We start from the raw sequence: 20907 nt of genomic DNA, 5'->3' as shown, positions 1-20907 counted from the left end.
CAGTGGCAGCAGCGGGCTGGGGGGTTGCGAGGCCGGGAGAGGCTTTAGCTCTGAATCCGCTCAAAATCACCCAAGGCAGAGGCTGCGGAACATCATCTCCCCCACACCAGAGGGTGTTTAGCAGCCCAGTCACGGCCACGTGTCAGTCTGTTGAGCTTTGCTGAGTTCTCAGCTGAAAAACGACCGAATAGGAGAGTGGCAGGAAGCAGAGCGGTTGTTAGGAGACTTTGTGAATTTTAAATCCATTTTCGGGAGTTCATAAAAAATTCTCTCTGGCCTGCACTGAGGAAGCACTCTGAAAAATTACTGCAAAGATATGAAAAGCCAAAGTGGAAAACTTCTGAGATACAGCAGCAGAGATTTTTAGTCCTTATTTTAACCTTTTTTACCCTACTGATGTTTTTGTTCTGTGTCTTAATTATCTCTGAAGGAAATCCTACTCTGTCCTCCCCTTGCGGATGCGACCCTGAAGATGTCATGAAGTCACTTTGTGTCATTGCACCGGGGCGTTTCTGCCCTCCTGGGGCACGGGATCAGCACGGATTCGGCGATGGGCAGCAGTTCACTGGGCTGGTTTCCGTGCCCAGGGCTGAGGAGGAGCTGAAAGGGAATTGTCCCTTCGCCCTCCCTGGTGGAGGTCACTGGTGCCAATCACTGGCCGCACTGGATTTCAGGCATTTGGGTGCTTTCTCAGCCAAACCCTGTGAAATCTGCAGCGCGGGGGGATAAAGGGAGGTGATCCCTTTGTGATGTGGCAGTTCCTTCCAGCAGCGCTGAGGTCCATCGCACACTTGCTCACCAGTATGAACCAGCAGGCTCTGCTGCTCCTTTAGTGATGAGGTGAACAACATTCTGGTTTGAAGGCTGCGTTGCCACCTGCCAGTGAAACTCATGGACAGTATAAATAGAAAGGGAGGAAGATCTTAAAGAACAGGTTTGGTTTTGGCCAGGAATGGTTTGACTATACCTATCCCAGCCTTGGGGCAATGGCTTATATCAGATTCTCTCTTCTAGCCTGTTTTATAAGTTTTATAGTAACCTTCAGCTATTCATTAAAATGTCTGAGAAATTAAAAATCTACTTCTCTTTATTGTGGCAGCGATAGGAACAGAAAGCCTATTTTGTTTCTCTGCCTGCCCCTGCAGGCTAATGCAGCTTTGCTCGGTGAAAAGGCATGATTTATGTGCACAATAATTGGAACGATACGGTAAAAGCCAGTTCACCAACGCTATTGACTGGTGCTTTGAGTGTGATTTTGTATCACGCTTGAAGTCGGCATCGCTGAGCACTTCCAGCTTTGGTTCCTCGTCATCACTTACACCCAGCTACCCTCTGCTGAACGTGTCAGTGATTAAAATCAAAGCCAGCAACCAGTGCAGATCCCAGTGAAACCAGTGAAGGTTCCTGCAGGCTGCAGGGGAGCAGAGGCAGGGCTCTCCTGGTCTCACCAAGCTGCAATCCCTGCGGGGTCTCACCCTGCTCCGTGGCTGGGCAGCGGCGGCTGCGTTCTCTCCGTGTGTGCACCCTCACCTCCACACCCCGTGCCGGTGCCTGCACACACACAGCTGCAGAAGGCAGATCCCTGAAACCAGTTCAGAAACATTTTTGAGGTTGGGACTCGTCTTCAAGGAGTTTTGCTTCATCCTAGAACAGTCAGAGTTAATAAACTTTTTGTCTAAGAACACACACCAGCTCTCAGTTTAGAAGTGTCTCTCGGAAACAAATGCACCGCGTTAGTAATTTAGGGGATTTTTTTCCCAGATAGCTGTGAAATAAATAATGTCAATATTCCCACTTCCAGACAGGCAAAACGTATTCAAGAAATGGTTAAATATACCCGTGAGAGAGCTACCAATCAACACTTTTTTTACTAGTTTTGTTTTGCATTCTTTTCTGACTAGTGTGTTCATGACCAGCTGTTTTTAGAGCTAGTAAAAATTCTCCAGCTCACATTAGGAAGGGTTTCGGTTACATGATCTGTGGCTGCAGTTGTTAGAAGGCTTGGCATGGCATTTAAAAATGAGAAAACTGTTTTTGTTGAGTAAAGCACCAAAGCTCTGAAATAATATTTCACTGGACTTACAGAACATGGTTTTGAACTTTGCTCTGAGTGACCAGTGACGGGCGATTGGGGAGGCAGGGAGTTTCCAAGTGTGACTGGAAGAGATGCCCATCAAACGTTAGAAACTGCGGTGCACTGTGAGGGCAGGACTTCAGGGCAGGGGGATCTGATCAACACCTATAAATACTTCAAGGGAGAGGGTCAGGGGGATGGGGCCAGGCTTTTTTCAGTGGTGCCCAGTGACAGGACAAGAGGAAATGGGCACAAACTGGAAAATAAAAAGTTCCGCCTAAACATGAGGAGGAACTTCTTTCCTGTGAGGGTGGCAGAGCCCTGGCAGAGGCTGCCCAGGGAGGTGGTGGAGTCTCCTTCTCTGGAGACATTCAACCCCCACCTGGACACGTTCCTGTGGGACCTGCTCTGGGTGGCCCTGCTCTGGCAGGGGGTTGGACTGGATGAACTCCAGAGGTCCCTTCTAACTCCATAACATTCTGTGATTCTGTGATTCTGTGACTTGTACCCAGCCAACCCTGACCAGCAGTTCTTTATCCACACCAGTGCACTGGCTCATCCCACCCAGGAGTTGTCCCCACAGTGGTGGTACCTGCAGCAAACGGCCTCCTTCTCTGGTCACCTGGAAGGGGGACGCAAAGTTTAGTCAGATCCCAGCAAGTTTTATTCTTCACCGTGCACAGCCTAATAATGTTTCTTATTTTCTGGGCAGAAATTACCCTCCTCAGGTACCATCAGTCATTGCCAAGCGGCTTCTCCAAACCTCTGTCGCTATTAGAGACACGAGCACAATAAGGAGTGTGTTTGGGCCACGCTAATAGAGAAACTGGGGCTTGTAAGGCTGCAGCAGCTTGTTGTGCTCTCAGGTTACTCCAGACTCCAGCGGGAAAATAAACGCCGAGAGTTAAAGGAATGTATGAAATTCAGAAAGGCTCCAGGAGAAGCCAGCCTGCCGTTCTCAGAGCAGAGCCAGTGAGGTAAGGATGGATGTTTGGATCTACCACTGAGGTTCGTTAGGCAGGACCATCTCAGCATTTCTGAAAGAAGGTGGAGGGCACAGATGTGGGTGTCACAGGGCACAGGTGTGGGTGTCACGGGTCCCACCGCTTGCCCTGGCCCCAGGGAAGGCAGGTCCTGTGGGAGCAGCGCGATGGCCCGGGCTGCTCCATCCCTCCCACGCCAGTGTTTCTGCAGAGGAGGGGAGAAGCTCTGTCCTCCTCTCCCTCCTTGGACCTTGCCATCTGGACGATGGGTTTATTGTTAAGGTAGAAGTGGCCGTTGCTGTACATATGAGTGGACGGAGGATGCAAAATCCATACGGACACCACACTTTTGGCTTCACATTTACGTCACTGTGCATCTGCTCTTGACCAATATTGCAACTGAAAGGATCAAGGAAGTTAATTGGGCTGGTTGAGAATTTGTTGTGGTTCTGTAATGAGAAATATGGTGTATTCCTGCTATTATTGAGCCGAGAGTCAGATGGAGTGTAACTCGCATTTGTCCTGGTGCCACCCGTCAGGGGGAATACGCTGGGGTGGAACTGGGGTCAACTGGGAGGACTGATTCAGTCCCACGGCCGTGACTGAGGGGCTGGGAGCAGGACAGTATGAGACGTGACAGCTCCCCCACAGCCACTTCTGTCCTGCCATCAGCAGTGGTAACAATTACACTTACACTTAATTACTGCACTTAGGCTGCGGTAGGCTGAAGCACTCGGCAGGACGGGAGGTGTTAAGAAGCAGAATGCATTTTAAATTTAGAAAATCCCCTTGAGAAATATCCTTATTTCACACTTATTATTAGCAAAGCCAGCTTTGGAGAGAAAATCTCTGCTTCCATGGCTGGAACCAGTGTCTTCAGCAAGAAGCAGGTGTACAGAAATCTCTCGTTTGGGGACATCGACGTTCCATCTGCTCTGGAAATCTCGTGGCTGCTGAGTCATCTCCCACCCCGGAGCGCTCCGCTGAATTTTTAAAGGTTATCAATACCGGGGCACTGCACGCTTAACGGATAGGGCTTTTTATCTTATTTCATTTTCCTCTGAGCCTGAAAGTAAATACCTGTCTGGTCCTGCTACTGTTAAATCCAGTGACTGAAGCCCTTATTGGTTCCAGTGGCAGGGGATTTAACGTTGGAAATTTAAATAATTGAAATAAGTGACCCGTAGTGATACAAGGCACACGTCCCACAGGCAGGAGGTCACTTTCTTCCAAAGCTCTTTATAGGTGTGAATGAAGATGCCTATGAAAAATGCTTTCCCATTTCTTCCAGACTCACCCACGTAGCAAAACACACGCCGAGCAGGCAGGGATTGCCGGGGAGGGCTGGAGCACAAAATGAGAGATACCGTAATATTGTGCAGCTCCCGGGGGCGGCTGGAGCTGCTGGGGACCAGCAGGTTCTGTTGTGCTGCTTCCGGGCTGGGATCCTTGGTCTCCTGTGCTCACGGTGCACCTTGTGCTTTGAAAATTTGGGTCCTTGTTTTCCTGCCTAATTGGAAGCAGAACTCGTTTGAAAATGTATTCGCTTTCCCTCCAGGGACGGCACTATACCAAAATACAGTGTATGCTTTGGCTTAATTTAATAAGTCATAATCTCTTCTCATATTTTATTATGTTTCAGTGCGAGGTGATTTTTTCCAGAGATGACTCAAAATAATACAAAAGAAACAAGCTTGTCCTGTGAACAAAACATGAATTATAGCTGATAAAATCAAGATAGTTTGAAGGCTTGCCAGCACAAAGAATGAACTCCCTCAGATTCCTGACTTGCCGAGTAATGTTAGCAATCCCAAATTTCCCTGGTAATTTTGAAGTTTAAAGGAACCTTAAGGACACTCTAAGGAAATCAATAGAAGAAAAAATTTCCTCTTAACGCAGAAAAGACTCGCTGCGAAATGAGGAAAAGAATAAGGTGATTTCTGGTGTTTTGATGAAGCCCCACAGCTTGCAGTGCTCTTGGACACTCTTATCCTGAGCCTTTTGGCTGCGGGTGTTGCTCTGCTCCTTGGGCATGTTTCTCTCCAGAAGCTCTGTGATGCCGGGGGTGGGAGTGCTCAGCAGCAGGATGGGGGTTCTCCCGGTTCCTTGCATGGAGACACTGTGCTGGTCATGGTGTGAGCTCTGGCTTTTCACCCTGCTTGTGGGTGGACACAGAACTCCACACACAGCCAGGACCAGCTCTCAGAGCTCCACTCCGTGTCTCATGGGGTTTGGGATCCTGGTGGTGCCAGGGTTCCTGGTAATCCTGGAGAGCAGCTTTCAGTCAGGCTTTTCTGCAAAAGGAAGTGGGACTGATCCAAAGAATGAATATATTGGGGTTTTCGATGTGCTGAACTCGTGGTTAAGGATCCAAATAAATTCCTAAAAATTCACCCTATAAAAGCCTGTCAAAGAGTCTCTCTTTGTCCTCACCGGTTTCTCTGTAGCAGAATGCAAGAAACCAACTGATCTTGGTGGAGACTATGTCTTGTCAGGTGAAATCAGCCCCAGGTCAGTAAAGAATCAAAGAATGTATATAAACACTTTTATACTAAGGACGTGTTAAAGGCTTTGGGTGTAGGCAGGGTTGTGCCTAAAGGGAAACGTGTCCTTTGCTCCGCAGTTCAGGGTGTGAGGGAGAGGAGGAGGCGTGAGGCTCCAGCGAAGCACCCCGGGTGCTCTCAGGAACTTTCTCACACCAGAACTTTCCACAGTGCACCTGACACATGGGCTCAGTATTTTTAGCATAACGAATAATGCAAAAAAAGGCCATTCTTACACCGTGGCAGAGCATTCATTCTCCCAGGTGGGTCCCTCCAGAGCTTTCAGAAGGCGTGCACTGACTGCACCCCGGTGCTGTCTCCCAGCATGAGGGATTGGGGCCTCCCCAAAATTGTAATTCCCAGGAATTAGACACCTTAAGCCTCTGGCAATGTTTAAAAATGTCTGAAGATGGTATTCCAGCCTTCCTTTGTGGCCTTGGGAAGCCGCTTAACCCCTCTGTAGCTTCAGTCCCCTCACCTGAAAAGGAGGGAGAAATCTGTGCTCTGTTCCTGCTCTGCGGCTGAACTCAGCACGTGGGCAGGGGGGGCTCCCCACTCGGGGGTGCAAATGCAATTAGGCTATGAAATATTGCTAGTGCTAGGATAAGTATTAAATAACAGAGCGTATTTATTCTGAATGCACCATTCTCCCCCTTCCTGCAGGGCTGTCTAAAAGACCATCCACGTCACAGAGACACGCTCCGTGTGTTCGGGGGAAATCTCAGCTTGATCCAAGTTTTGCCACTGGCTTCTGTGGGGCCAGGATTTCACTTCATGGTCAACCTGAAACCTGTGTAGATCAGTGCAAGATTAGGGCTTCTGGGTTGTGAAAATGGGAGTCGTCCTTGATTTTTATACACACTACAGAACCATTTATTAGACATAAAATACATTTAAAAGGAGAAAAAGCATAACTACGCATTTCAAATGAGTTAAATAATGCTGGCATTAAATATACTTTAGTCTTATGAATAATTTGGGAAGATTATTTCAGTGGAAAAATTAATCAAGGCTCAGAAATATCCTGGAGTCAATGACACCCATTGCAACTATGTGCTTTCCAAACTCTTCAGAGGACTGGTCCCTGCTCCAAAGAATTCAGAGCCTGAGATGGGGAGACAGAAATCTCTGAAACAAAGAAAATAGCCTCTCGGTGTTTGTCAGATACTGAGATTGGAACTGGTCGAGGTTGCTGGCAGTCTGCTAATGACTCTCTTATCCTCTAGGACTGTGTTAAAAATGAAGACTGCAACACAAATGAGACTGAGAGCGTACAGAACCGGAGATGAGGAATGGGTTCCCCAGTGCCACATTTTCAGCCTGAGCAGTACGGAGCTACGATCCGGGGCAGACTTTCCAGCTCTCCTGGTGTACGTGTAATAGTGGATATTTTAAATGCATGCATCATGCTGAAAGGCTGGGGGAATGGATGCTTTCTGCTTCAAGGTCTGCTGCTCCAAAGGTCTCCTGCTGTATTAGCTGCACGCGTGCCGCGGTGTCTCCCAGGGTACTCCAGGGTGCTTGGGGGAATGGATGCTTTCTGCTTCAAGGTCTGCTGCTCCAAAGGTCTCCTGCTGTATTAGCTGCACGCGTGCCGCGGTGTCTCCCAGGGCTCGGGGGGAGTACTCCAGGGTGCCGGGATTCACAGGATCTGGGCCAGAACAGAACCTGAGATTGGCCCCTGGACCAGTACAAGTGGCCAAACTGTGTGCAGAGAGTATTGAAACTACACCAGTTACTCCCTACTTACCACCTCCTGACCTCACTTGGAGTTTTCCCCTTCAGCCTCTTCCTGCAGCATATAGGTCTATTAAATGACTTTTTTACATCATACTCACCAAGTGGGTCTGAGCTCTGCTTAGCTCACTAACGGTTAATGCTTGCCAACCATTTTCTCCAACCAAGAGAGCCACTCTCTCATGGAGAAACTCCTTATCAGCCTGCCAGCTTGTGAACTCCTCAGCATTTGATCTGCTGCAGACAGGGAGCTGCTGAAATCAATAGCTGAATTGATCGAGTGGCAACTGGAGAGCCTGTGCCTGCCTGGGCTAACGCGGCTGGGAGATGAAGTCGGGGACTGAAATGCTTTCAGAAGAGTTCGGAGCTTCAGACAGGAGATTTTCTGTGGACTAGAGATTTTAGATGTCCTCATACGAACTCTGATGTAGCCAACTCACCCCCAAATCAGTCTTTTCATCCTGTAAACATGGGGCTCAAAGTTCTCGCTGTGACTGAGCTCCCAGGAAGGACCTGGAGGAGCTGCCTTTGGTGCTTCCAGGGTTGTGTTCTCCATGAGGTGAGACATTGGGTCCCTGCGGTACAGACCAGTGCAGCTACTGGTTCCTTTCACAGCGAGTCTCCTTGGGGGGACAGGGAAGAGCAAGGAGCTCAGAGCCACACTGGGTTGTCCTACCAGAGCCACCACGACCCTCTGCTCTCCTGGCCACGAGGACAGCCAGCTCTCATCACTGCAGCTCTCCAAATCTTCCCAATGCCAGTGTGACACTTTCACCCTCTGGGCTTTCAGAAGGAGCCCTGAAAACAAGCACTCTCAGCCCAGGGTTTTTTTGGTAAGTGATACTAACTGATGAGTACTTTTTCCATGGCACAGTGAGGATCAAAGCTAGAACTGTGTCTGCATCCGCTTATCTGTGCTGCTTTTGTAGTGGAAGGCAGGATCACTGGTTGCAAAATATACCTACAGGATAACTAAGGGTTTGTCTATGTGGGAAAAATACAAAGGATTAAACTGATGCATAAATTTAAGGTTGGGTGAAAATTTATGTGGACATTGTTCTTTTGCTGTATGAGAGGATTGCCTGAGTTCAGCTTAAAATGAAGCTCAAAGAGACATCATCTCTGGGTATTTTTCTACCCTGCAAGAAATACTAACTTAATTAACTGTGTTTTCTCTGTTTAGTGTGCCAAAATTGTGACCTGGTGTGTGGGCCACAGGAGGTGTTCTTGGGTAAGTGCTCAAAAAAGCTTCCTTTTCCTCTGTGGAACCTTTTTTGCCAGGTGATTCAGGTCAGCTACCGTGATAAGGCAGGATCAGATATCCATCTCTGAATCCAATTGTACTGAAAAATGAGGGGTTATTGTCTCCCGGTCTCTCTTCCTCTCCCGGTTGTTTGTCAGCTCTCCCTGCCAGATGTTATCACGCCCTCAGCTTGTTTGCAGAGATGCTCAGAAGAGGCTCCTTAGCTTGCTTCTGACAAAACCCTCTGGGTTAGCAAAGAGCTATTACTTAAGCCATTTTAAGGAAACCTGTCTTGCTTTGATTGATAGGGATTGGGAGGGCTTAGAAGATCAGCCCTTAGGAGGCTTTGTGTCCCCCCTGCTGCTCCGGTGGTGGCAGGTCTCTGGAGACAGGAACCACTCATGGACCTGCAGAGACACATCTGCCCAGCATCCAGAGCCGCTGACACCAGTGCTGGTGGGCTGGGACTCCTGCATCCTGCTCCTGAGGTAGCCACTGGCCCCACCATGTAGCCTCAGCCCCATCCACCACCCGTGCCTCAGGTTCTGCACCCAGGGGTGGCCATCCTCAAAGCAGGGGGACGGGGAGAGTTAATTGTAGAGTCATTCCATCCCCCTGGTGCAGAGCTACAGGCGGCTGCTGCTACTTCGGCACTTCATAAGAATTCACTTTTTTTTTTCTTTCTGATATCTTGAGTAAATGAAAAGCCAAATTTATGTTCTCAGTGGGAAACTATACTTCAGTTTGAAGAATGTTGTTTATTCTGATGACTCACTATTGGGATTATTGCTATGTTAAGTGGCCCAGCAAGGAATCCTCCTCTCAGCCTTCATCAGAGCAAGCACACAGTTCCCAGGAACATGTCAAACTATTCAGCTGTCCTAAAATCTGCTGTCGGGGTGCCCCTGAAATGCAGTTTGACTTTGCATTGCTGGGTGAGGTTAGCATGGGTGCACTCGTATGTGTATTCAGTTAAAATTCACATCAGCTTCTCAGAGACCAACGCAAGTAGCACTGGAGTAAGCAGTAGCAGCCCTGGCTCCCTATCTCTACCTTATCCTAACTTTATTTTTGGCCAAAGGGTGATGTTAGTTGTTATGGTGTGAGAAAAAATAGAAGTGGTTATTTCCTGCTAGGTGGGTTGGTAAGACAAACTGTTGGTGGAACACCCTACATGTCAGTGGGAACAACACAAGGCAAGAGTCCCCTTCCAGGGTTAACCCATCAGGAACACCCTTCCTGCTCCTGCAGACAGCACATAAAGCCACGCTGTGTGATGCCAGGTGAGTCCAAAGCCCGAGCTCTGCAGTGTGAAATAGGTGTCAGCGATGCCATCTCGAGGAGTTCCCATCCCTGGCTCCCTCCAGTGACAGAGCACGGTCCCTCCAGTGCTCCTCTCCATTGGCAGCAAACCAGAGGGAGTGATTAATACTCGGGGGTCGTTTCACTCTTGAGCAGAGCATGTAACTACGTCTGAAGTGTCTGCTGAGGGGGGACCTGGCCGGGCTGCTCCCCGGTGTGGCTGACAGACCTCCGTGGACCCTGGCTCTGCTTGTGTGGGACACGTATAATCTGTACAGGCCTGAGCCGCTCGGCCAGTGGAAGCGCTGGGGTAGGGGAGAGCTGCTGATGTGGTGGGAAGAATCGAAAATTGAGCCCTTAAAATGAAAATTAACAACTATTCCTCGGTGGTGGCAGAGGGTCAGCGTGCAGAGTGAGCGGTTCTGTGATATTGCTACAGCCCAGGAGTCAAAAACCCATTTTCAAGCAAGTATCCTTCCAGAAAATTCTCACCCTTCAAATTATTATAAGACGCTTTCAGCTCTCCCAGGATGGTGTGATGGATGGTGAGAAAAGCAAATTAAACATACTGAGTTTAAGCTGGTTTACTGCTTAACTGTATCCTCTACTGGGTTTACTGTTTTTTATTTTAAGCTGCAAAAAGGTTATTACCATCTTAAAGCTGGGAGCTCCAGTCTCCAAATCCCTCTAACATCACGCAGAAGCAAATGGGACAGTTAACTGACAGGCACCCTCACAACTTACCCGCTGGAAGCTCACACAAGCTTCTGACACTGAAATCCTGCCTGTGGAGGCACAGAACCAAATCCCATCGTCACCCAGGACAAACCCAGCGTGGCCCCAGCAGCTTGGGGGGAGCCCTGTCCACCCGGGCCAGCCCTCTCCTTCTCCCATCCAAAGGGCATCTCACCCTCCTGGTGTGAGGCGGAGCTGCCGTGGGGTGACAGCTCCTGTGATTGAAATCTTCAAGAGGAAATATGGAGATAGCAGTGGGGAGGGTGGGAGATGGGATTTCCCAGAGAAGTCCAACCCAATTCCTTCCTGCAGGGGTGGGTTGGGATTGCGGGAATGTCTCCTGGCAGCCTCCTGCAAGTAGGGACCATCCGTGCTGGTCCTCGGAGACTGTCCCTCCCCTGTATTGCAGACATCTGCTGGCTGCTGCTGCCTCCAATGGCTTCTCTGCTCACCACGCTGTCCCAAAGGCTGTTAGTCAACTGCTCTTCTTCCCTCTCTCCGTGGCCACTGTCACCTTTGGGTTCCTCCTTCCCAGCAGGATGGAGCCCGGGCAGGACCTGGGGCCAGGAGGACGTTGTGAGAGCCTGTCCCCCCTCCTCTCCTTCCACGGCGTGGTCCAGGCTGCTCCTCTCTTCCCCTGACACGGTTCTCCCCACTCCCTGCAAAGGCCCATTTTCCCAGGCTGATTCCCGAAGCAGTGGGAGATGTGGATGTGAAGCCAGGGCTGAAACAGCAGCCTGAGCCCTCGCGCAGACTTGGAGCCCGGCCTAGCCTGATCAGCAATAAAATGTTCAAAAGGAAAGAGGAAAAAAGCCATTTCCCATCACAGGAGCAGTGGGGTATTTTCCATAGGAACAATGATGTTCTGGTTAAGTTCTAAGAACTTTTCTAATTATTAGGCCAAACCACTGTGAAAGCTGATGTCAGCAGGAAGAGCTGATGGGAGGAATTATAATGTGTCTGGGGCCATATGAAAGCGTTAGACCCTGCCCTGCTCCAGATCCGCGTGAGTCATTTTCCTCCTGGTCAGGATTTTGTATTGAAGTGCAGACTGGCAGTTCTCTGGATCGTTCCTCGTGCCAAAACTCCTGTGAAGTCGGTTTTGTCTGTTTTTTTCCCAGTGCCACTGAGAGGAGGACCATCAATGGAGCTCCTTTGCTGAGGAGGGAGCGTCAGGCCCCGCGCCGCGTGGGGCAGCGACCGCAGCACCTGCTGCTCATTTATTGTCAGCCAGTGCTGCCTCGGTTCCAGCCGTAAAACTCCGCTGGATCCAGGGGGAATTATGGCTCTTTGCCACCTCTGAGTATCTGCTCTGAGCGCTTTGGTCTTTAATTGTGTGTAGATTTTCTGTAGGAGCCTGTTTGCTGCAGAGACCTGCCGTGAGACACCACCCTGCAGGACTCTTCCCAGATCACCCCGGCCTTTCCACCTGCGGAGCTGAGATGGCTCCTCCCTTGATTGAAAGGCATTTTCAAAAGGACCCACCAAGGGATCTGCCTCTTTCCTCCCCTTTCAGCTCATCCCAGCTCCTCGTGGCATCACTTTCCAGACAGAGCTGGGCTGGACTCCGGGGTACTCTGAAGAGGCAGAGTTACCAAGTTATTGATGCTGCCAACAGGTGAGATGGGTTACAAGACTGTGTAAATCTGAATTTTGTAGGAAGTGGCAAAGCAAGCAGTTATGTCATAGAGAATGGGCAAAGCCTGAAAATGATCCGACAGCTGTGTCAAGCTCTTCCTGCTACAGTCTTCAAATCGGAGAGAAAAGCCCATCAGCCGCCTCGTGATCCGTGTCATCGCGTCCGTGTGATGAGTTAAGCCACGGCAGGAGCATCAGCCGCCTTCATTCACAGCCACGTGGAACCTGCCGAGTCCTCCCGCAGCCTTCCCAGTGCATCATCTGGGAGGCTTTGGTGCACGTCAAGCCTGCTTAAACCTGCAGGCACTTGAGATATTCAAAGGCTTCTGTCTCACTCGGAGCGCTGGCAGAGCTGCTCTTCCTCACGCCTCCCCGGGCTGCTCCGGGGGCTTTCCAGGTGCCATGGGTGTCAGTGTGCTGGGGGGGCTCCGTGCTCAGCCCTGCTGTGAGCTCCCCTTTACACCTGGGTGCAGGTTTTCCCATGTGGGTGCTCAGAACGTCGCTGTTTATACATGCCAGGGTAGGTGCCAGCTTTGCGCAGGGTTTCAAAGCACAACTGCTTTTTACTTAGTAGTACAAAAGTACACAAATCTACAAAAAAGAAAGAAAAAAACCTCACCAACAAAGTATATTTCCTGCCACTGTTTCTTTCCCACCGTGGGTGTTAGAGTCCCGTGAGCTGATCAGTTTTTCTCTGCAGCTCAGGGCAGGACCCCGGCCCCGCAGGCTCTGCCCTCTGCCCGCTTCCTCGGTGGGACCAGACCAGGCATCACCTCCTCCTCTCTGCTCCAAACCCGGTGTGTTTCTGTGTCCCAGAGACTGATACATGGTGATCTCTGTATTTGTTTTTGACAATCTCCTCAGCTGCACACAGCAGTCCCCAGCACAGGCATGGGAAGGAGTGACTCTGCTCCCCCGTACCTGTGTCTGACAGCGACTCCCCCAAGAGATAAACCTCCTTCCACCAGCCCCGCACCCGTTTCCCATGCAAATTCATGAAACTGGAATTAAACTTCCCCCTGCTGCAGTCTGGGGGGGGTTTCCCTCTCGACAGCTCTGTGGGTGAGAGCCGGGGTGCTGACAGGCAGCCAGGGGTGCTCCGTGCCGGCCCCGGCTCCGGCGGGAAGCGCTGCCGTCGCCACATCAAACCCTGAGCCCAGCCCGTGTCTGGGGCAGCGCTGCCTCTTCTTTCCCTTCCGCTGGAGAACAGGCTCTTTTCTTGCTTCCCTGCTTCATCTCCAGCACGCCGGCGGTGGTGGCTGTCGTTATTATTATTAGGGGAGAGTCTATCATGCTTTTCCGTGGAAAATTGGATTCTTGACAGAATCGCTTAGCTTAAGGTTTTGTCTTTGGTAGGAAAAATTAACTTTTTTTATTATAAATCATTCTAAGAATATATATTTTTGCCTGAAACTTTAAGAAAGTGTTTATTCAGTGCAATGTTGTTAATTTTTATGGGACACGGGGACAGATGTGTTTACATTTTCTGTCTGTTTTCAGGGCTGGCTGTTACAGCACCGGCTCCTGTGGCTCCTCAGAATAGCGTCCCCGTGCCAGGGGCTGAGCAGAGGCCCAGCATCCATTTCACAGTTGTGCCAGGGTAAATCCACCGCGAGCAAGGCAGCTCCTTTGTGCCCATGTCACTCTGTCCACGGGGCTCCTGGACCAGCTGAGTGCTGGGGGCAGATCTCCCTCGCAGGGACAGGGCTTATGTTGGCAGAAGAATGGTCACCTGTTGCCAGTATTCCTCAGACCAGTTTCCCACGCTGTGCAAACTGTGTCTGGGATAAAACTAGTTTCTGCTGATGCTGCTTTTGTCAGAAGAGGAAAAATATCCCACCTATATCAGGTCCCGTCCGACTCTAATCGTTCTGATTCTCTGAGCAGGCAGGGTGTGGGCAGGTGGGGCTGGGAGGCTCAGGCTGGAAATTAGGAAAGATTTTACACTGCAAGGGTTGTGAAGCCTTGGAAGGGGCTGCCCAGGGCAGGGGTGGAGTCACCATCCCTGGAGGGATTGAAAAGCCGGGCAGATGTGGCGCTGAGGGACATGGGTCAGTGGTGGGTTGATGGTTGGACTCGATGATCTGAAAGGTCCCCTTCATCCTGGGCCATTCTGTGATCCTCTGATTCTATCTGGTCCTGACGGCCACCATATATCACCCCTTCCCACCCCCTGGATGCCTGAGTCAGAATTCCAGAGGAGCAGGCAGATTTGGTGGGTAAACGGGTGATTTTGGTGTGACCGGCCGGGCTCACCACTGTCACTGCCAGAAAAGCACCATCTGCCTTCTGGGGGGCAAGGGACAAACCCCCGGGGGCTGCTGGCACCTCCTGAGGTGTGTGTCAGCACTGATTAAACAGAAGCTCTGGTGAAGGTATTTTGGGCCTTGATTACTCCAGAAGCCCCAGGGAACTGGGTGGTTTGGGCCGTCAGCCGGGGATTCACTGCAGCTGCGGTGGGGAGTGGGAAGGTTGTGATGAGCTGCAGCATCAGGAGCTGATAAATAACCCGTGTGGTGGGGCTGTGCTGGGAAACACTGAATAATAACTTGGGTCTCATGGAAGGGCGCTTCCTGGCGTGATTTAAATGGATACAGAGGGACTGAGCTGCTCCCCATGGTTCGGCTGGGATGGAGGGAATAACGACAGAACAAGAGGGAACGGCTTCAAGCTCCAACAGGGTAGGTTTAGACTGAACATTAGGAAGGAATTCTTCACAGAGAGAGTGGTCGGGCATTGGAACAGGCTGCCCAGGGAGGGGGTGGAGTCCCCATCCCTGGATGTGTTTAAGGGCCGTTTAGATGTGGTACTGAGGGATATGGTGTAGGGGAGGACTATGTAGAGTAGGGGAGATGGTTGGACTCGATGATCCCAAGGGTCTCTTCCAACCTCAATGATTCTATGATTCTATGACTTCAGGGCTGGTTTAAGGAGAGCAAATGCCATCAGTAATGTTACGTTTTTATTGATAACGCGAAACAATTAACGGCTTTGGAGAGGAGGAGTAAATGTGTTTATGTTAATGCTGATTTATTACATTATTGCTTCTATAACACAAAACAAGGCTTCCTAACCTGCATCCAAGCATCCGCTTGGTTTTTTATCTTGGCCTATTTATCGGTTCTTTTTATCACGAAGCCCACACAAATGAGGAGAGACATTTATTGTGTTCTTTTTATTTCACAATGCATAATTCAAATCTGGAAATACTGTTTTCCGGAAGAAATACACATTTATTTTTAAAGCTTTTCTCTAATTTTATTTTCTATAGGTTCTTTTAAGAACTGGTCACATTTGGGTCTTTATTTTTATTGCTTTAAAATTCAGAAAACTTTCTAAAGCAATGTCCAGTGGAAAATTAAATCTCGTGTTTGAGTTGTAGATAGAAAAAGATGGATTTACTAAAAATTATGCCTGAGATTCCTTTTATGCTTTCATGAGCATAAGCTAGAGTAGCTTCTTTGCTGCTCTAGCAGAATTTTCAGAGTAAATACCCGAAGTCACCCTTAATTACCCTTTTCTTTGGGAATGCCACGCTGAGGGTGCCGAGCATGGGACATACTGTGGGACTTGTGCTGGCTGTAATTAGAGCTTGATGACACTGGAAGTGCCCATACCCGTGGAGATAACGTCTCAAAAGTCTCCCCACAGAAGGTGCAGGCTCTGCTCTCTGCTTCCCTGGGCACTGGGGAGCTGAGATTTCCCCCTGCTGGGACCTGCACTGACTGGGGTGCGTGGCTGTCACCCCCTGATGGGTGATGGAGCAAAGGAAAGTACAACCAAGGACAGGTCAGACAGAAGGTTTGTTAACTCTGGTCACGGTGAGAGAACATTGGGTCAGCATCCCCCCCTCTGCTCCCCCATTCCCTGCCAAGAGACCCAGCCCATACACTGTGGAGGATTCTGACATTTCCAACAATTTTGTGAATTAGCAAGTTTTTCCTCCCTCCCCATTCCTGCCTCCCCAGAGCTACTGGGGAAAGATTCTTTGTATGAAATCAGCAATAGGCTCTTCACAGGTGCAGGAGTGGGTTCAGGTAGTGCATATAGGACGTATATAAGAATGTGAGAGAGCAAGGGTAGAAAATTGGCAATTCCAGTCCTGTCATTCTTCATTCATTCCTTCGGTTTCGTTGTTCCTTTCCAGAAACTGGCTGTTTCTAGTCTCCATGGCCTTGTCTTCCAGCAATGCTGCTGCCTGAGGAGCCAGCCCCATCCTGACCCACCTGGTCCTGGACCCTTCCCAGCCTGGGCACAGTGCAGAGCTGCAAGGTGGGTGTGTGAAAAGAACCTGGCAGAATGAAATACTGCTCACACCAGCGTGGGTACAACCACAAAACCTGTCCCGGGTGAAGCCAGGCAGTTATCCACAGCTCTGGGTTATGCTGTCATCCCGGATCAAGACAAATTAGTGTGCACGGAGGCAATCAGAAGTAATTACTCTTTAAGAAACAATAGGCGTCACTCTGTGGCTTCTGTCTGACAGCTGAAGAACCTGGCTCCCTGTGAAAAACCCACACAGCTTAATCTCCTCCTGTCACATCCTCTTTCCCTGTCCTCCCTGGGTAAATGTTTGTGCTGCCGCGGCGAGAGGCACCGGGGCAGCGGGACAACGGGGCCCTGGGTCCAGGGACAGCAGCGGCACCCGGTGCCCTCAGCCGTCCCTCAAGGGGAGCAAAGGGGGTCTGCAGGTACAGAACAGCACCTCCGCCGGGGCTCGGGTGGTCCCTTCCTGGAGTAAATCCTGCTTCCATGAAGTCAGCTCCTGAGGCTGCAGCACAACAGCTATAGATAGGAAATGAAATGATGGGAAGCGAGCACAGGGACCTGGCTGTTCTTCTGCTCCTCAGGGGAGACACTCAATGGCATTCCAACTGATTCATCTTAGGAGTGTAAATATACCTGCTGGAGCCTGCTTTTGCCACCCCTGTTGTCATTTTTAGGTGTTGTCTTAAAGACTAAACCCTTCCTAAAGGCTCCAGTGGCACCTTTGAAATCTTATAGAATCTGAAGTCAGCGTGTGTCAGTCGTTGGCTGTTTTACCTTCTCCAGGAGGAGCTGCAGGATGTGTCTGAGTGAAGATGAAGCCACAGAGTGGCAGACTGAGTCATCCTAGGAAATACCTGTATCTTTGTGCAGTGGAAGCAAACAGGGTGTTTATTAGCCTTTATTACTAGTATTAATTAAGCATTCTACCAAGGGTGAACCCTGAGCAGCCTTGCTGGCTGGCTCCCTCACAGCAAGATTGAGGGTCATTACTAGACTAGAGTAGATTGATGGTCCATTTTCAAATGAATTCCTATATTCATTGGGTTTGTGCAGCACATAATATACGTGATAACACCATACTTCTATCACTTCTGTACAATAATACCAAGACACAACATTGCCAAGCATTAACTTTACAAACATGCTATGAAATACAGCTCGTGCGTCCCTGTCTTATGAGGACACTTGAGGCTGAAATATCCTCCTCACCTACAGACTTTTCAAACGAATACAAATATCTCTCCAGAGCTAACAGCTGGTACTGCTCCACTAATGGCAAGTATTTTCTTGTTCTTATGCTAAAGGTAAATCATTATTCACTTCTTTCTGTCTTATCTTCGTGGTCCAAATAGCCCTATCTCTGTAATAGAAACCAGCAGAACTTAATTAGTCCTCTCCAAACGCCTCATGACGTGTGTGTACACTCTTCGAGCTATTAATGCTAAAAGCTTTCCCATAAAGAACAAGAACTGTAGTGTAGTAATAACACGAGGATCTCATTTCCTGTTTTTATGTTTACTACTTGTTACTATTTCATGTCTATGGACTGATATCCAGCGTGCAGATGCATATTTACAAGGGAGCACAGTGTAATGAATTCAGCTTGGTTCCGTTAATGGGCTTCTAAAGCCCGGGTTTGTCTGGGGGAGAGATTGTTGCATTTACATCTGTCGTTTTGTCCTGATGCTGGTATGAAAAAGGTATGAACAACACCTGTGAGGAATCAGGGAAATGAAAGGTAGAGAAATTCAAGGCCCTCAAGGGGTGTTTGTTGGTCTTGGCTTGTTCCTCCTGTCACCCCCCAGCTGCTGCCTTACCTCCACATTCAATACCCAAATTGATGCGCACTTCAGGGCGTGCTCTGGTGGCCAAGATTTAGGGGTTTTGTGTGTGTATGGTTGGACTCGGTGATCTCAGATGTCCTCTCCAACCAGGACTATGGTTGGACTCGGTGATCTCAGACGTCCTCTCCAACCAGGACGATTCTATGATTCTGTGAATTCTCCATTCCTGCAGTTCTAGTCCTGGAAAAATATAAATATTAAGTGTAGTTAACAGTAATTCTTTCCCTTTGTTGTCCATCTGATAATTTAAATGTTCATTTTAAGCACAGAAGTCTGGTTTGTGACTCTGCACCTGCATGAAGGTAGAAGGTCCCCCCAGGCTGTCCCCACTGGGTGCTGGCTGGGGACCATCCCCCCTCCCTGGGAGCTGTGGTCTCTGGAGGGTGGGAGAGGAGAGGGGCACTGACAGCTCCGTTCTGCCCGATGCCTGGGACCCCCCCAGCTCCAGCACACGGCTCCCAGCTGGAACTGGGGCTGGGCTGTTTCATCTGGTGGTGCACAGCCCGAGGGACCCCCCCACCTCCTTTCTCCAGCTGCTGGGAAGTGTCACCGTGCTGGGACACACTGTCCCCATCCCGTGCTGTGGCTGTGGGACTGAGGAGGGCAGTATGTGCCCAACAGACAGAAGACCAAGCAGATGGTACCAAATCACAGCACGTTCTTCTACCATGGATTTCTTTTCTCTTTTTTTAAAAGGTGAACATATTTGGGTGATCCCAGTTCCCAGAGGTGAATGAACAGCAGCGGAGGGTGTGGAACCTGCTGGAGCTGGCTCTGGAGTGGTGTGTGAGCAGAGGGCACCTTACTCTCTCTGTTCTAGGGGTCTCTCTATGGTGCTTTTTGCCGTTCTAGCCATTTTTGCGTGGGTTCAGCGCCGGAGCCAACAGCTGTCTGGTGTCATTGGCTGCCTGGTTCTCTGCCTGGGCAGGGAGCGGCGCGGCTCGTTTCAGCCAGGAATGTCTGTAAATGTGTGCTCTGCTCTGTTTATGTTGGGAAAGCAAAGATCAAAGCCTGTACTTGGAGCAGCAGTGGGGGCTGTGAGTGGGGACCTGGCCACACTCCCGTCCCATGTGTACGTACATGTCCTCACGTACCCACCCCTGCCCTTCACCCCTGGGACCCGGGGCAGGAGCTCTCAGAAAACCCAGCTGGTCCTTCAGAGGCCATCAGAGGTCAGGGCTGCCCTTGAAGGGGAGCAGAATTAACCTTAGGTGGGACTAATTAGTTGCCTGCAATGAGGGGAGACCCAAGGTCAGGTGCTGGCAGTGGCTCTGTGGGGTCAGACCAAAGCCCCGTCCAGTCCCGTGTCCTGTCCCAGCGAGCACGGTGCTGGAACCACAAGAAAGAGCATAAAAGGGGGCACTGAGACAAGAGTCCTTTTTGTGATGTGTCTTTCCAGCTTCTGGAGGCACTTGCTGAGCTCCAGGCTGTATCTGCACTGCTCTATGTAATGGCTGCTGGTGGAGTCCCATCAATTTATCTAATCCACTTACTCCTTTGGGTTCTCCATCTGTGACTTCTGCATTCATCTACCATTGTGTGAAAAGTGTTTCCTTTTCATTAAAAGGAGCAAGGAGTAATTATTCCCTGTTTGCTTTCTCCACCCCACTCCAGGCTGGATCCCTCAGCCCTGTCCAAGCCCAGCTGCCGGTCTGATGAGCGGGTGGGTCTTCCTTGATGAGGTCTCCTCAGATGCTGGGCCATTTGGTACCTCTGATGTTCTTGCTGCTCCTCTTCACTCTGTGACCCCTTCCTGAGGTGGGGTGACCAGAACTGCACGCAGCGCTGGAGACACGGGACCGCCAGGGGCTGACAGACCTGCAGAGTGATGTTTTCCGTGTTGCTGTCGCTGCCTTGGCCATGTGTCCTGCCGGCGGGTGAGAGGTAAGAGCAGCTCCGTCGCTGGAGGAGCCCGCGGGGAGAGCCTCGCCGCTCCTCCTGGGGAAGGACGCGGGCAACGGGACGTGATTTATTTGTTTAATTTATGTTGGACTGTTTGATTTTGCACAATTAACTTCCTCCCCTAAGAAAGATGTCAGATGAAATTTTCGGCTGGAAGGTGGAAGGGGAGGACGAGCAATCAGTGCTCGCGGCAGCGCGGGGCTGTGGGCTTTGATCCCTCCCAGGCTCCGCTCCGGGGGTGTCCCCCCGACGGGAGGAGGTTTGGGGGCAGGACTGGGGAGAGTTTCTGCCTTATCCAGAAACTGCCAGCCAGATTGTTTCCCTTGGATCCGGCCCTATCTCGGTGGTTATGTCCTTGGCTTTTCACATGCAAAAGAAGCACTTTATTAAAAGAAACAAGATACTTCCCCGAGCCTGACAGCTTGCATTCTGAACTATCACCCCCAACAAGGGACCTTAGAACTGACCCCCAGACGTTAATTTAACCATTACAATTCCATTAGGATAATTTGTCATGAAACATCTTTTACTAATTACCTGCATTTGTAAGTTAGTCCACATGTCAGGAGATAAGGCGTGGAGCAGAGCCCCAGGTCACCGCTCTGGGCTGCCATCACACAAGACAGGCCCCAGATGA

At 50.1% G+C, this 20907-nt stretch overlaps 1 long non-coding RNA gene across 1 annotated transcript; it reads left to right on the top strand.

The window, feature by feature from the left end:
- The first annotated feature begins 7253 nt into the window (after positions 1-7253).
- LOC106886705 lies at positions 7254-16509 on the top strand. Its single transcript, XR_001411722.1, has 3 exons — positions 7254-8170; positions 8521-8568; positions 16403-16509. It is a non-coding gene; the product is annotated as an uncharacterized LOC106886705 (long non-coding RNA).
- The last annotated feature ends 4398 nt before the right edge of the window (positions 16510-20907 follow it).

The sequence above is a fragment of the Calidris pugnax genome, unplaced genomic scaffold (genome assembly GCF_001431845.1).
Source record: "Calidris pugnax isolate Ruff unplaced genomic scaffold, ASM143184v1 scaffold94, whole genome shotgun sequence".
In the NCBI taxonomy this organism is placed as follows: Eukaryota; Metazoa; Chordata; class Aves; order Charadriiformes; family Scolopacidae; genus Calidris; species Calidris pugnax.
Note: the sequence above shows the minus strand (reverse complement) of the source record. Positions and strands in the feature narration are given on the sequence as shown.